The following is a 14,756-nucleotide window of genomic DNA, read 5'->3' as shown; positions in this document are numbered from 1 at the left end:
ATCAAACTTAACTGAACTGGAATTGTTTTGTAAAGAGGAATGGTCAAAAATACCTTCATCCAGGATCCAGGAACTCATTAAAAGCGACTAGAGGCTGATATTTTTGCAAAAGGAGGATCTACTAAATATTAATGTCACTTTTCTGGTGAGGTGCCCATACTTATGCACCTGTCAAATTTTGTTTGAATGCAGATTGCACATTTTCTGTTAGTACAATAAACCTCATTTCAAGGCAGAAACATTACTGTGTCCAACAGTTATTACATATATCAAACTGAAATAGCTGTTGCAAAAACACCAATTTTTATAAAACAATAAGCTTAAGATTAATAGGGGTGCCCAAACTTTTTCATATAACTGTATGTCACATGTCCTTGCCCTATAAGATCAAGCCATTTTCCCCGTCGCCACCATTTTCTCACTGCTGCAGCTGCGTGTTAGACGGCACCGCTGTTGCTGTGTGCGCTATACCTTGTTAATTTCAAGCCAATTTTCGCACAAATATACAGATAGCTTGGGAGTAGGGAATAGTTGTGATTGCAGTCCTTTTAAGGACTAGGTTACAGCATTTCCTACGACTTTTATCAAGCAGGTCTGTGCTCTTAAATAGATAGATTGTGGGAGTAAAGACTAATTGTAATTGGAGTCCTTTTCAGGACTAGGTTACATCAGTTCCTATCAGTTTTTGCCAGGCAGATCTGTGCCAGTGCTGTGCAAGTTTTTTTCACAGCATTTGGCTGAATCTAGCAAAGCTAATCCTTTTTGGCCTATTGCAGAGTGTGTTAGTCAGTGGAGTAGCCTATCTGTGTTGCAAGATATACCACCTGTGTATAGAATACCAATTTTTTTACTGCACCTAGTGAAGTAAAATCTTTTGGGCATAGCATCATTCTATTAGTCCATCTATACTGACCTCCATCAGGTTGCAAATTAAAAATAATTTTTTTCTGCATCTAGCTCTGAAAAAATATTTGGGCTTCTAGCAGTGTGTGGGACTTGGTCTATTAGTCCATCTATACTGACCTCCATCAGGTTGCAAATTAAAAATAATTTTTTTCTTCATTTATCTCTGAAAAAATATTTGGGCTTCTAGCAGCGTGTGGGACTTGTTCTATTAGTCCATCTATACTGACCTCCATCAGGTTGCAAATTAAAAATAATTTTTTTCTGCATCTAGCTCTGAAAAAATATTTGGGCTTCTAGCAGTGTGTGGGACTTGGTCTATTAGTCCATCTATACTGACCTCCATCAGGTTGCAAATTAAAAATATTTTTTTTCTGCATCTAGCTCTGAAAAAATATTTGGGCTTCTAGCAGTGTGTGGGACTTGGTCTATTAGTCCATCTATACTGACCTCCATCAGGTTGCAAATTGAATAAAAAAATTTTCTGCATCTAGCTCTGAAAAAATATTTGGGCTTCTAGCGGTGTGTGGGACTTGGTCTATTAGTCCATCTATACTGACCTCCATCAGGTTGCAAATTAAAAATAATTTTTTTCTGCATCTAGCTCTGAAAAAATATTTGGGCTTCTAGCAGTGTGTGGGACTTGGTCTATTAGTCCATCTATACTGACCTCCATCAGGTTGCAAATTAAAAATAATTTTTTTCTTCATTTAGCTCTGAAAAAATATTTGGGCTTCTAGCAGTGTGTGGGACTTGTTCTATTAGTCCTTCTATACTGACCTCCAGCAGGTTGCAAATTGAATATCATTTTTTTCTGCATCTAGCTCTGAAAAAATATTTGGGCTTCTAGCGGTGTGTGGGACTTGGTCTATTAGTCCATCTATACTGACCTCCATCAGGTTGCAAATTAAAAATATTTTTTTTCTGCATCTAGCTCTGAAAAAATATTTGGGCTTCTAGCAGTGTGTGGGACTTGGTCTATTAGTCCATCTATACTGACCTCCATCAGGTTGCAAATTAAAAATAATGTTTTTCTTCATTTAGCTCTGAAAAAATATTTGGGCTTCTAGCAGTGTGTGGGACTTGTTCTATTAGTCCTTCTATACTGACCTCCAGCAGGTTGCAAATTGAATATAATTTTTTTCTGCATCTAGCTCTGAAAAAATATTTGGGCTTCTAGCGGTGTGTGGGACTTGGTCTATTAGTCCATCTATACTGACTTCCATCAGGTTGCAAATTAAAAATAATTTTTTTCTGCATCTAGCTCTGAAAAAATATTTGGGCTTCTAGCAGTGTGTGGGACTTGGTCTATTAGTCCATCTATACTGACCTCCATCAGGTTGCAAATTGAATAAAAAAATTTTCTGCATCTAGCTCTGAAAAAATATTTGGGCTTCTAGCGGTGTGTGGGACTTGGTCTATTAGTCCATCTATACTGACCTCCATCAGGTTGCAAATTAAAAATAATTTTTTTCTGCATCTAACCCAGCCAATAGTTTTGGCCTAATACCACAGTTTGGCCACTCAGCTCTGCTCGGTTACCATCCATTGTTTTTTTGTGCAAACAACTCCAGAGTTGTGAATTAGTTAACCACCAAAATGAGTGGAAAAAGGCCTGCTGCTGGTGGAAAGGGGAATAGGCGTGTTGGGAAGGGGAAAAAAGGTTGTGTCCGTGGGGTAGGTGCAGAAGAAAGACCATCTTCCAGCCAAACTAAAATGTCTACTTCTTTTAGCGGACAATGTGATAAGATCCCTTTCTTACGGCCACGCCAATCGCTACAAATTCCAGATGAGGCACAAAAACAGCAGGTGCTTCAACGGATATCAAGTGCTCCTTTAAGTGGGCTCTCCTCCACATCAACTTCAACATCACAAATACTCCAGTCCTCAAAGGTGTCACCCAAATCGCACTTGCTTCCTCACAGCTCCCAAATCTCCAGCTGCCCGTCTGAGTATGAGGTAGAACAGATGGTTGAGTCTGCAGAGCTGTTTACTCATACTATAGCCTGGGAATCAGAGGTCGACTCCAGCGCTTCTGTGAATCCAGACGAGGAAATGATCTGCACTGATGCCCAGAATCTTTATGAGTCGGATCCAGGACCAGACGCAGAAGGTTCTGACCATAATGTAGACCCTCATTCCCAAACTGTAACTCCTGTTGGTGGAGACAATGAGGAAGACGATGATAAGACTCAAATACCTGATTGGAGCGACAACTTTAGTTTTTTGTCAGGGCAGGAACAGGTTGGCTCTGAGGACGACGGGTGTGATAACGCACAGGGTGATGATGATGAGGTCGGAGATCCCACTTACTGTCAACCCACAGTCAGCCAAGAGATGAGGTCAGCAGAGGAGGTGGAGGAAGATGCTAGTGACGACGAGGTCAGGTTGCGCCTTCCTGGACAGAGACGTAGTACTGGAAGCACGTCAACAACTGCATCCTCAAACACAACTCTGCCTCTCACCACAAGTCGTGGTGGCTCTTCAGGTCGCATGGGTGCTAAGCCTTGCATAGCCTGGGCATTTTTTCAGATCGATAAAGATGACCCAACTCGTGTTATCTGTAACATTTGTCAGCAAAAGCTAAGTAGAGGCCAAAAAATACATAGTTTGAGTACTTCATGCATGAACCGGCACATGGACATGAAGCATAAGTTGCAGTGGGAAGCTCAGTGTGCTACAATGCGGCCTAGCCGGCCGGGCCAACCACCGTCTGCCATATCTTGTGCATCCGCGGCCTCTTCATCCTCTGTGACTGGGGGGACAGCAGTCACACCTGTTTTGGGGCGCAGACCTGCCACCTCTTTACCCGCAACAGCCAGCGTGATTGGCAGGTCATCATTTTCTTTGGAGGTGGTAACACCAGCTGGTCTTGAGCGCTGTCCGACATCGATAGCACCACCTTTGGATCAAGGCAACCTAACATGTCCGCCTGCATCTTCCTCACAGACCGGCAGTTTGCCAGGGACACCCTTATCAACCCCGTCTAAGCACAATAGCCAGCCCTTGGTCCCTCAGATGTGGACAAGTAAAAGACCATTTCCTCCTAGCCATGAGAAAGCTAAGAGGTTGAATTTCACCATCTGCAAGCTCTTGGCTACAGAAATGCTGCCTTTCCGCCTGGTGGACACAGAGGATTTTCGAGACCTTATGTCCGTCGCAGTGCCCCAGTACCAGATGCCCAGTCGGCACTACTTCTCAAAGAAAGGTGTGCCTGCGCTCCACCAGCATGTCGCACACAACATCACCGCTTCTTTGAGAAACTCTGTGTGTGACAGGGTGCATTTCACCACAGACACTTGGACGAGTAGGCATGGACAGGGGCGTTACATGTCGCTGACTGGGCAATGGGTAACTATGGTGACAGCAGGACAAGGGGCTGCTGTCCAAGTCTTGCCGTCCCCACGAGTTGTGCGTCAATCCTCTTTATGTCAAAGTTCCTCCACTGCTTCTGCCTCCTCAACCTCCTCTCGGTCTTCCACCTGCACCCAAAGCCTGTCTGGTCATGCCACAAGCTTTCTAACTGCGCAGAAGGGATCCTGCACACCTCCTTACTATGCTGGCAGTAGGGCTCAACGTCATCAGGCGGTTTTTACATTGAATTGTCTGGGAAATGTGAGTCACACAGCTGAGGAGTTGTGGTCAGCTCTGGAGAACCAATTTCATGAATGGTTGTCTCCACTGGACCTGAAACCAGGGAAGGCCGTGTGCGACAATGCTGCAAACCTGGGTGCGGCCCTTCGCCGGGGCAATGTCACACACGTGCCTTGTATGGCTCACGTGTTGAACCTGGTTGTCCAGCAATTTTTAGCCCACTATCCCAGACTAGATGGCCTTCTGCAGAGGGCACGGTCGCTGTGTGCTCACTTCCGCCGTTCGCATCCCGCAGCTCAGCGACTTACATCTCTACAGAAGTCGTTGGGCCTGCCACTTCACCGGCTAAAATGCGATGTGCCTACCCGGTGGAATTCAACTCTGCACATGTTGCAGCGACTGTGGCAGCACCGACAAGCCCTGGTGCAATACGTTCTGACGTATAGCCTGGGCCAACGAGATTCAGAGGTGGGGCAAATCACGCTGGAGGAGTGGTCTCAGATCAGGGACCTATGCACCCTTCTGCACAGTTTTGAAATGGCGACGAAGATGTTTAGTGCTGACGATGCCATTATCAGCATGACTATTCCGGTGATTTACATGCTGGAGCACATGTTAAACAGAATTCGGAGTCAGGTGGTGGCACAAGAGGAGGTGGAGGAAGTAGAGGAGGAGGAGTTGTATGCGGAAGGGCTAACATCTGCAAGGTCCAGACGGTCGGCAGCACCAAGGCGGCAGGCATGTGAGGGTGGGGGAGATGATTTTACCAGGGCGCATGGTAGCAGCCAAACTAGTGAGGAAGGTGCAGGAGCCCAGGAAGAAGTGGAGGACGAACTGATGGAAGACTCATCAGATGAGGGAGACCTTGATCACATTTCTGTTGTGCGAGGTTGGGGGGAGAGGACAGAGGAAGGAAGCATGATTGTTACCTCGCCACCAACACAACAGGGACTTGGTGCTCCTGGATGCGCAACACACATGAGTGCCTTCTTGCTGCACTACCTGCAACATGACCCTCGAATTGTGAGAATTAGAAATAATCCTGACTACTGGGTTGCCACACTGTTAGATCCCCGGTACAAAAGTAAATTTGCAGAAATTATTCCTGCCATAGAAAGGGATGCACGCATGCAGGAGTATCAGCAGAGACTGTTGCAGAATCTTACATGTGCTTTTCCACAAAATACCAGTGGTGCACGTAGTGAATCTCACAGTTCCAACTTGCCAACCGTGGGACCGTCAAGTGTTCAGCACTCAAACCGTAACAGAACCACAGTATCTGCTGGTAACATCAATTTTGCGGAATCATTTCACCACTTTTTTAGCCCATCCTTTGCAAGGCCACAGGAGACAAGAAGTCTGACACATAGTCAACGCCTAGAGACGATGGTACAGGAGTATCTCCAAGTAAACATTGAAGCCACGACTGTGTCACTGGACCCTTGCTCTTTTTGGGCTTCCAATCTGGATAAATGGCCGGAGCTAGCCACTTACGCCTTGGAGATCTTGTCATGCCCCGCAGCCAGCGTTCTGTCTGAACGTGTGTTCAGCGCTGCTGGTGGTGTGCTGACAGATAAGCGCACGCGGCTCTCCACTGATAATGTAGACAGACTCACGTTCATAAAGATGAACAAATCATGGATCCAAAACGACTTTTCTACCCCTGTGTCATCCTGGGGAGAGTAAAAGCTTGATGATTGGTTAAAATCACCCTACCAACCGTTTTAAGCTTTCAAATTACTAATCATGTTTATCTGTATCTTGACTGGAAAATAATTTGGGCTTTGTAGCAGTGTGCAGCACTGATCCTATTAGGCCATCTATAATAAGCTTCACCAGATTTAAAATTAAAAATAATTTTTAGCTGCATCTAGCCCGGAAAATAATTTTGGGGCTCCGAGATGCGCAAGACACATAAGTGCCTTCTTGCTGCACTACCTGCAGCATGACCCTCATATTGTCAGAATTCGAAGTAATCATGACTACTGGGTTGCCACACTCTTAGATCCCCCAAACTTTTCGATCAACCTTTTCATTTTAATAAAGACCAAAAAAATGGTCATTTTTGAAATTATAAGCATTAGCAGGTTGTTAGAAACTGAAATCAAACAGTTTTCAACTCAAAACTTTATTCTAGGTGATGTTACATTTTCACATAGGACCCCTTGTTCGAAAGGAGCTTCTGAACTCTCTCGTCCATTGAATTTGTCAGGTTTTGGATGGTTTCTGCTTCAATTGTTTTGCATGAGGACAGAATACCCTCCCAGAGCTGTTGCTTAGATGTGAACTGCCTCCCGCCATCATAGACACTCCTTTTAATGATGCTCCAAAGGTTCTGAATGGGGTAGAGGTCAGGGGAGCATGGGGGTCACACCATAAGTTTGTCCCCTTTTATGCCCATATCAGCCAGAGATGCAGATGTTTTATGTGCAGCATGAGATGGTGCATTATCATGCAGAAAAATGATCTTGCTGTGAAATACACGGTTCTTCTTCTTGAACCATGGCAGGAAGTGCTGTTTGAGAAAATCCACATACATTATGGAGTTCATCTTTAGCGCCTTCAGGGATCCTAAAGGGGCCGACAATCTCTCTCCCCATGATTCCAGCCCAAAACATTACTCCAACTCCTCCTTGTTGGCGCTGTAGCCGTGTTTGCGTGGGGTGTCCATCAACCAGCCATCCTCCACTCCATTCATCTGGACCATCGAGCGCTGCACGGCACTCATCCGTGAACAAAACAGTTTTGAAATCAGTCTTCATGTAATGTTTGGCCCACTGGAGCCGTTTCTGCTTGTGTGAAGTGGATAGAGGAGGTCGACAGGATGGCGTATGCACAGCTGCAAACCTCTGAAGGACCCTGCATCTTGTTGTTCGGGGGACGTTGGAGGCACAAGCAGCTTCAAAAACTTGTCTGCTGCTATGACAAGGCTTTTTTGCCGCTGCTCTTTCAACCTGACGTAATTGCCTGTAGGAAAGAGTCCTCAATTTGCCCTTATCAGCACGCACACGTGTGTACTGTGAATCAGCTACATACTTCTTGATTGCCAAGACACTTCATCCTGATCATCGCACAATGTTGATTTTAGTCATGCCTTGACCTAAACACTCCACAATTTGTTGCTTCTCAGCAGCCAACACATCCTTTTTCTTTCCCATTTTGGCAGAAAATGTAGGCTGCTTAATAATGTGAGAGAGCCTTCTTAAGTAGTCTTGCCTTTCATTGGACACACCTGCCAAACTAATTAGCACAGGTGTCTGCAATTGCTTACAGTGATATAAAGAGCCCTGACACACATCACCATCAATGAGTTTAACTGACAAACAAACAAATTCTTCCCTTATCACTCCTAAACACTTTTTGCATAATAATTTGGAACGCGGTGTACATGTGCTTTTCCACAAAACACCAGTGGTTCACGTAGTGAATCTTACAGTTTTAACTTGCCAACCGTGGTCTGTATGGAATTGTTCAATAAAGGGCCCAAAATTAAGATAACATAGATGGGAGAGGTCTCTATGAATAGGAATTCCTAAGTATTTGATACCCTGTGAGGGCCAGGCAAAGGGAAAGTTGGACTGGATGGAATCCTATATGGATTTAGGGAGGGAGACATCGAGGGCCTCAGACTTCGCTGCATTGATTTTAAAATTTTACCATGTAACAAAGTGATCTATTTCAGCCATAACAGCAGGGATGGATATATGTGATAGAGTGATATATACTAGGACATCATCAGCAAATAGAGAGCACTTGTACTCGGTGCCTCCCACCTCAATCCACCTAATATTGGGGTTATGGCGAATTGATGAGAGCAGGTGCTCCGTCACTAGGATGTATAAGAAAGGGGACAGAGGACATCCCTGCCTTGTCCCATTGGTGATTGTGAAAGGTGATGAAAATGTTCTGACGCACCCCCTGGGCCTTGGGACACCCGGAGCCGGACCCTTTTTGGTGGATGCTGGTGGTTGTAGTCTTCGTGGCGGCGATCCGGTTCCGTGGCTCAGGGCGGTCAAACCAGTGGCGGAACTATTTATGTGGTTTTGATGTTTAAATGTCCGACTACGCCACCCGTGGATTGCGGTCAGAGTGAACCGCCGCTACAGGGCAGACCGCTAAGGCTGGTGTTGTGGGTGCAGCAGAGCGTAGCATAACTCCCCACGGGAGGAGTATAGCCTCAGGGCAGTGTATGCGGAGGATGGGGGTGATGGTGCAGGGCAGCAGCAGTAACGACACGGAGTCAGTGATGCAGTTCAGGGCCTTTACTCACAGTTCTTATTATCCAGACCACGTCTGCAGGTAACGGCTGCCCACGTCGTACTGTGCTCACCAGGTGAGGGGCTCAGACAACTCCCAGATAACTTTGGAGCGCTTCACAGGACCCCCTTTGTGTGTCCTTTGTCTGGCCTTTCTTACCAACACTTCTGTCCGGCTGCCTCGGGCCTCCTCTTGGTAAACTTGGCGCCAGTTTCCCTGACCCTATGTGGTGCCATCCTAGCGGGTGGAGCAAGGGGCTGCGCCACATAAAATGTCAGAGCCTCCGGTTTCTAGCTGAGGGTCGTTTCCTGCCTCCACTAGTTCGGGGACCGGTCTCCCCCTTTGGCCTGACCCCTCCACGCAGGTGGATTCGGGCGTGCGGTGGCGACTCGCCCGTCCGCACCCCTGGGATCCCTTCATTCCTCGTTCCTGGAGCCTTCTCCGCTCCTCTTCCTTCCTTCTCCCTCTTGCAGGCCTGGGCCTCTGTTACTAGGCCCGCCTCCGGAGCAGAGCTCATGCAGAGCCCCTGCTCCCTGCCACTTCTGCTCAGACTTCTCTGCACTGAACTAAGATGGTGCCCACCTTTTATACTCCCTTCTCAATGCACCCAGGAACTGCTTCCTCCCTGCTCCTGCACTGCAGGGTTCCCCTTCCTCAGTGTTCCCTCCCCCCACTCCAGCCAGGGACAGGGACTGTCGTGCCCATCTCAGGGGCATATTGGTCGCCCTGCCCCACGGCAATGTGGTGTAATGCATGCAGGTGTCGGGTCCTGATCCACACTCCATCCTTATCTGAGAGTGAGATATCACACCTCTGGGTGAGGTGCAATACGTCTGTAGCAACCGAGCCCTCGGTGCTACAGTTCCATTTATCTTCAGCCTAGGTGACGTATTGTGATACAGGGCCGTGATTTTGGCTATAAAAGGGTCCCCTAGACCCCTACCCCAAGCTTTTTAAGAGAATCATATATGGCGTGCCAGGAGACTCTATGGAATGCTTTCTCAGCATCCAACGAGAGTATCTACTTACAAATTTTTAACTGCATCTAGCCCAGGAAATACTTTGTGCCTAGTAGCAGTGTCTGCTAGTCAGCGGATTATCCCGGCTGTTAAGCAAGCTACACCACCTGTAGTTTGGACACTTAATTTTTTCAAAGGAAATGCTTCGGGACCACGGGATACTCAGTGAAGAGCATCAGGAGGCACCCCAAGGCATAGGGGCTGGGACTGGCACTAGGATGCCTTGCGGTGGACAGCCGAGCTCGATCCTTATAAAAGCTTTTTAACTGCAGCAGCTTTAGTGGACGCTACTGGAGCTGGAATTACGCGGCTGCTGGCATGAGACTTGCCCTCCAATAGATCCTTGTAAATGGATTTAAAGTGTATTCATTCAAATTAGAGGGACAATTTAAATTAAAAAGCTTAGAGCTGCCTCCACCACAGGGGGGCTCTCTCGACCCACCAGCGGACAGGCACCAGTATTGGGAGAGGGGGGCTGGCCGTCAGGGTTCACCGCGGCTCTGGCACAAACCCGGCGACACGGAGGTGGCACGGGCAGGAGCGGACTGGCCGTCTCGGCTTCTCACTTTTTGGATTTTAGAAGGGCATGACATGCCTATATCTGTGTCTCCCCCTCCTTTTACTCCTCCACCTCTTTTCTTTTCGCATGACTATATGTACTTGTCACTTTTCCATGTGTTAGTTGTGTCTTCTGAGCAGTTTGTCAGCTTTTGGACACCTTTGAAGGTGTTTTCTATGTGTTTCTATGTGTTTTTGTTTGCCTGCCATTGGTTTTAACGGTGTTCGAAGGTGTTCGACGAACAGTTCGACGAACAGTTCGGCGAACACACGGGTGTTCGACGAACCGAACCGAACTCGAACACTACGGGGGTGGCTCAACACTACTAATGTTTTAAATAATGAAAAGGGATGTGTTTTGAATCTTCGACATCACTCAGGGATATAATAGTTCTTCTTAGCTAGTAACTTTATTTATTTTGGTGGCCCAGATCTCATTCCTTACACAATGCATGCCTTGTCACTGGCATATGTCAGCATTGTAAGTTGCCATATTTATTATTACAATTAGTGATGAGCGAGCATGCTCACTATTGCTTGGTGCTCGCCGAGTATTTCCGGGGTTGCTCGGCGGGAGCTCGGGTTTCCTCCCTGCATGTTTGGTGCTCTTTACAGAGCCAATGAACATGGGATTGCCTGCCACTCACTGTAATGCTGTAGCCATGTTGGTTGTGGCATTACAGTGATTGGCTGGCTGCACAGCTTCATAAGGTCTTTATCAGACCTGGCGCCGCCATGCTCGTCACAGTCACTCGGGAATCAGACAGTGCAGGGAGAGGTGCTGCTGAGCTAGGGAGAGATTTGCTGGTTTCTAGTTAGTGTAGGTAGAACAGAAGCATATTACACATATCCATCTCAACAAACAGTCCTTCTGAGGACTAATCCATCTACAGAGATATCAGGCAGGCAGTGTATATAGGCAGGCAGTGTATATAGGCAGGCAGGCAGGGTATATAGCAGACTGCAGTGCACATAGCACAAGAGGCTCCATTCCAGTTTTGTCTGCTGCTGCTGTTAGATATTTCTAGAAATAGGCCCAGGTCTCAGGGGCCAGGAATATTTTTTTTCTGAATCTTAATCCTGATTATTTGCTTAAAAAGCAATCCAGAGAACACCATTTGCTTGTTGGCACTGTAGAATACAGCCAGGTCCTTTCCATATTACAGCGCTAAAAATCCAGCTATTTAAAACTGTGGTTTGTCCGTCACACGGATCACATATAATTGCACTGAAAATACTGCCATTTCTGGCATCCATTAAAAATTTGTTTCAGTGTGTCAGTGAAGCAATTGACAGCAGTTTGCTGTTCAAAATAGTTAACTACAGGCCAGGTATTTAAAACTGTGGTTTGTCCGTCACACGGATCACATATATGTTTTCAGAAAATACTGTAATTTTTGGCCTTCATTAAAAATTTGTTTCAGTGTGTCAGTGAAGCAATTGACACCAGTTTGCTGTTCAAAATAGTTACCTACAGGCCAGGTATTTAAAACTGTGTTTTCTCCGTCACACAGATCACATATATGTTTTCAGAAAATACTGCCATTTCTGACCCCCATTAAAAATTTGTTTCAGTGTGTCAGTGAAGCAATTGATACCAGTTTACTGTTCAAAATAGTTAACTACAGGCCAGGTATTTAAAACTGTGGTTTGTCCGTCACACGGATCACATATATACGTTTTCAGAAAATACTGCCATTTCTGGCCTCCATTAAATTTTTTTTCAGTGTGTCAGCAAAGTTTTTGACACCGGTTTGCTGTTCAAAATAGTTACCTACAGGACAGGTATTAAAAACTGTGGTTTCTCCGTCACACGGATTACATATAACTTCATTTGTAGTGAGCGTGGAAGATATTGTCCTCCATTTAAAATGGGCAAGGCGTGTGGCAAGGGACTGGGAACTGGACGTGATGGTGATGGTGCATAGAGAGCTGAAATTGTGCCACAAAAAACACCCACATCTTCTCGCTCGACCTTCCTGTCCCAATTCCTAGGGTACCGCAGCACACCACTATTGAACCCAGAGCAGTGTCAAAAGGTTGTTGGTTGGATAGCGGATAATGCTTCCAGTCACTTTACCACCACCACCACCACAGTATTCCACACAGTCAAGTCTCAGTAGCTGTGAGTCTGGACTGCATATTCCTCACCCTGATCCTCCTTCCTCCCACCATGCTGAGTGCCCGGAGACAACTGATCCCACACTTTGACACTCCGAAGAGATGTTCACTTTTCCATTTATAGATTCGGGCCTCTCGGCTGGTCCACTTGAAGCGGGGCAAGAGGAGATCGCATGTAGCGATGCCCAAATATTTGAGCAGCCACGGTCACACAAAGGCAACGGTGGGAAAGTGTCACAAGAGGTGGATGATGATGAGACACAATTGCCAGAAAGTCAGGAGGAGGACCAGGGTGCGGAAGTGGAAGACAAGGTAGTGGATGATATAGTAACTGACCCAACCTGGCAGAGGACATGCAAAGTGAGGACAGCAGCACACAGGGGGAGGGAGGCAGAGCACCCCAACAGGCAGGAAGAAGCAGTGTGGTGGCCGCAGACAGAAGGCAGGCAACCGTTCCCCGTAACACCAACACAAAGGAAGTTGCCAGTACAACTGTTAGGTCTTCCCGAGTCTGGTTGTTTTTTTAAGACTCTGCCGATAACCCCAAAAAGGCCATTTGCACCACCTGCCAGGCCAGCATCAGCAGAGGTGGCAAAACTACCACCCTGACCACCACCAGCATGATCAGCCACATGGCAGCAAAGCACCCGACTTTGTGGGCCGAACCCCAGGGTCCAGAAACAGTGTCTGCGGGTGGCACCACTGCTTATTCCGTTGTTGTGCATGCAAGTCAATCCCCTGTCCATGGTGCAGGCGAAGATGCCTCCTGCCCTGCACCTGTCATTGCACACTCTCAAGTAGCAGCATCAGGAAGCACGTCCACGTCCTTGTCCAGCACAGCGTTCAGCTGTCCATACCCCAGTCCTTGGAACGCAAGCGCAAATAAGCAGCCAACACCCCACAGGCCACACTACTAAACTCCCACATTTCACAACTGCTTGTACTCAAAATGCTGCCTTTTAGTCTTGTGGAGACAGAAACATTCCCAAACCTGATGGCGGTGGCTGTCCCTAGGTACTTGATCCCCAGCTGCCACTATTTCTCCCGGTGTGCCGTCCCCACATTACACAAGCACGTGTCCCAAAACATTAGCTGTGCCCTCAACAACGCAGTTACTGGGAAAGTCCACCTAACCAAGGACACGTGGACAAGTGCTTGTGGGCAGGGAAGGTACATCTTGCTGACGGCACACTGGGTTAACATAGTGGAAGCCGGGACCTAGTCGGACCTTGGGACGGAACACGTCCTCCCGACTCCAAGGCTTGCAGGCCCTAGGTCAATCAGGGTTGCCCCCACAGTCTACAGCTCCTGCACCTCATCCTCCTCAGCCTCCTTCTCCTCTTCAGCCTCCATATCCGAAATGACCACATCAGTCACAAGCTGGAAGCACTGCAGCACTGCCTTGGCCAAGCGGCAACAGGCTGTGATGAAGCTAATATGCTTAGGTGACAAACCGCACAATGCTGAAAAGTTGCGGACAGCTCTTAAAGAGCAGGCAGATCTGTGGCTCACACCGCTGAACCTACAGCCAGGCATGGTCATGTGTGACAATGGCCGGAACCTGGTGGCGGCTCTGAGGCGAGGCGAGCTCACACACGTACCATGCCTGGCCCATGTGCTTAACCTCGTGGTTCAGCAGTTTCTTAAATCCTATCCGGAGCTGCCGGATCTGCTTGTTAAAGTACTCCGCCTGTGTGCCCATTTTAGAAAGTCACCTACATCTTCCGCCGCCCTTGCGGTGTTTCAGCAGCATTTGCTGCTTCCGGCTCACAGACTGGTGTGTGATGTTCCCACGCGTTGGAACTCTACAACGCAGATGTTGGGAAGGATTTGTGAGCAGAAGAGGGCAGTTGTTGAGTACCAGCATCAACAAGGCCATTGGTATTCAGTTCAGACTCCACACATAAGACCTCAGGAGTGGACATGGATGTTGGACATATGTACCATCCTCCAAAACTTTGAGGACTCCACCAAGATGGTGAGCGGCGATGACGCCATAATTAGTGTCACCATCCCGCTTCTCTGTCTTCTGAAACGCTCTCTGCTCACAATCAAAGAGGATGCATTGCAGGCGGAGCACAATGAGATGGAGCAAGGAAGCATACAGGGTGATTTCACATAGCCCAGCATGATCTCATCCCATCATGGATTGGGTGACAATGAGGAAGAGGAGGAGGAGGAGGAAGAACAGGAACTTGTTTCATGCGCTATAGACGGTACTACCTGCACAACTGTCATACCGTCTGTTCAGCGTGGATGGCCTGAGGACAGAGAGGAGGAGGAGGAGAGCATGGTCAGTCGTCC

This window comes from Phyllobates terribilis, unplaced genomic scaffold (genome assembly GCF_046119375.1).
Source record: "Phyllobates terribilis strain yellow unplaced genomic scaffold, ASM4611937v1 Scaffold_1__5_contigs__length_1240528914, whole genome shotgun sequence".
In the NCBI taxonomy this organism is placed as follows: domain Eukaryota; kingdom Metazoa; phylum Chordata; class Amphibia; order Anura; family Dendrobatidae; genus Phyllobates; species Phyllobates terribilis.
This window is presented reverse-complemented; position numbering follows the sequence as displayed.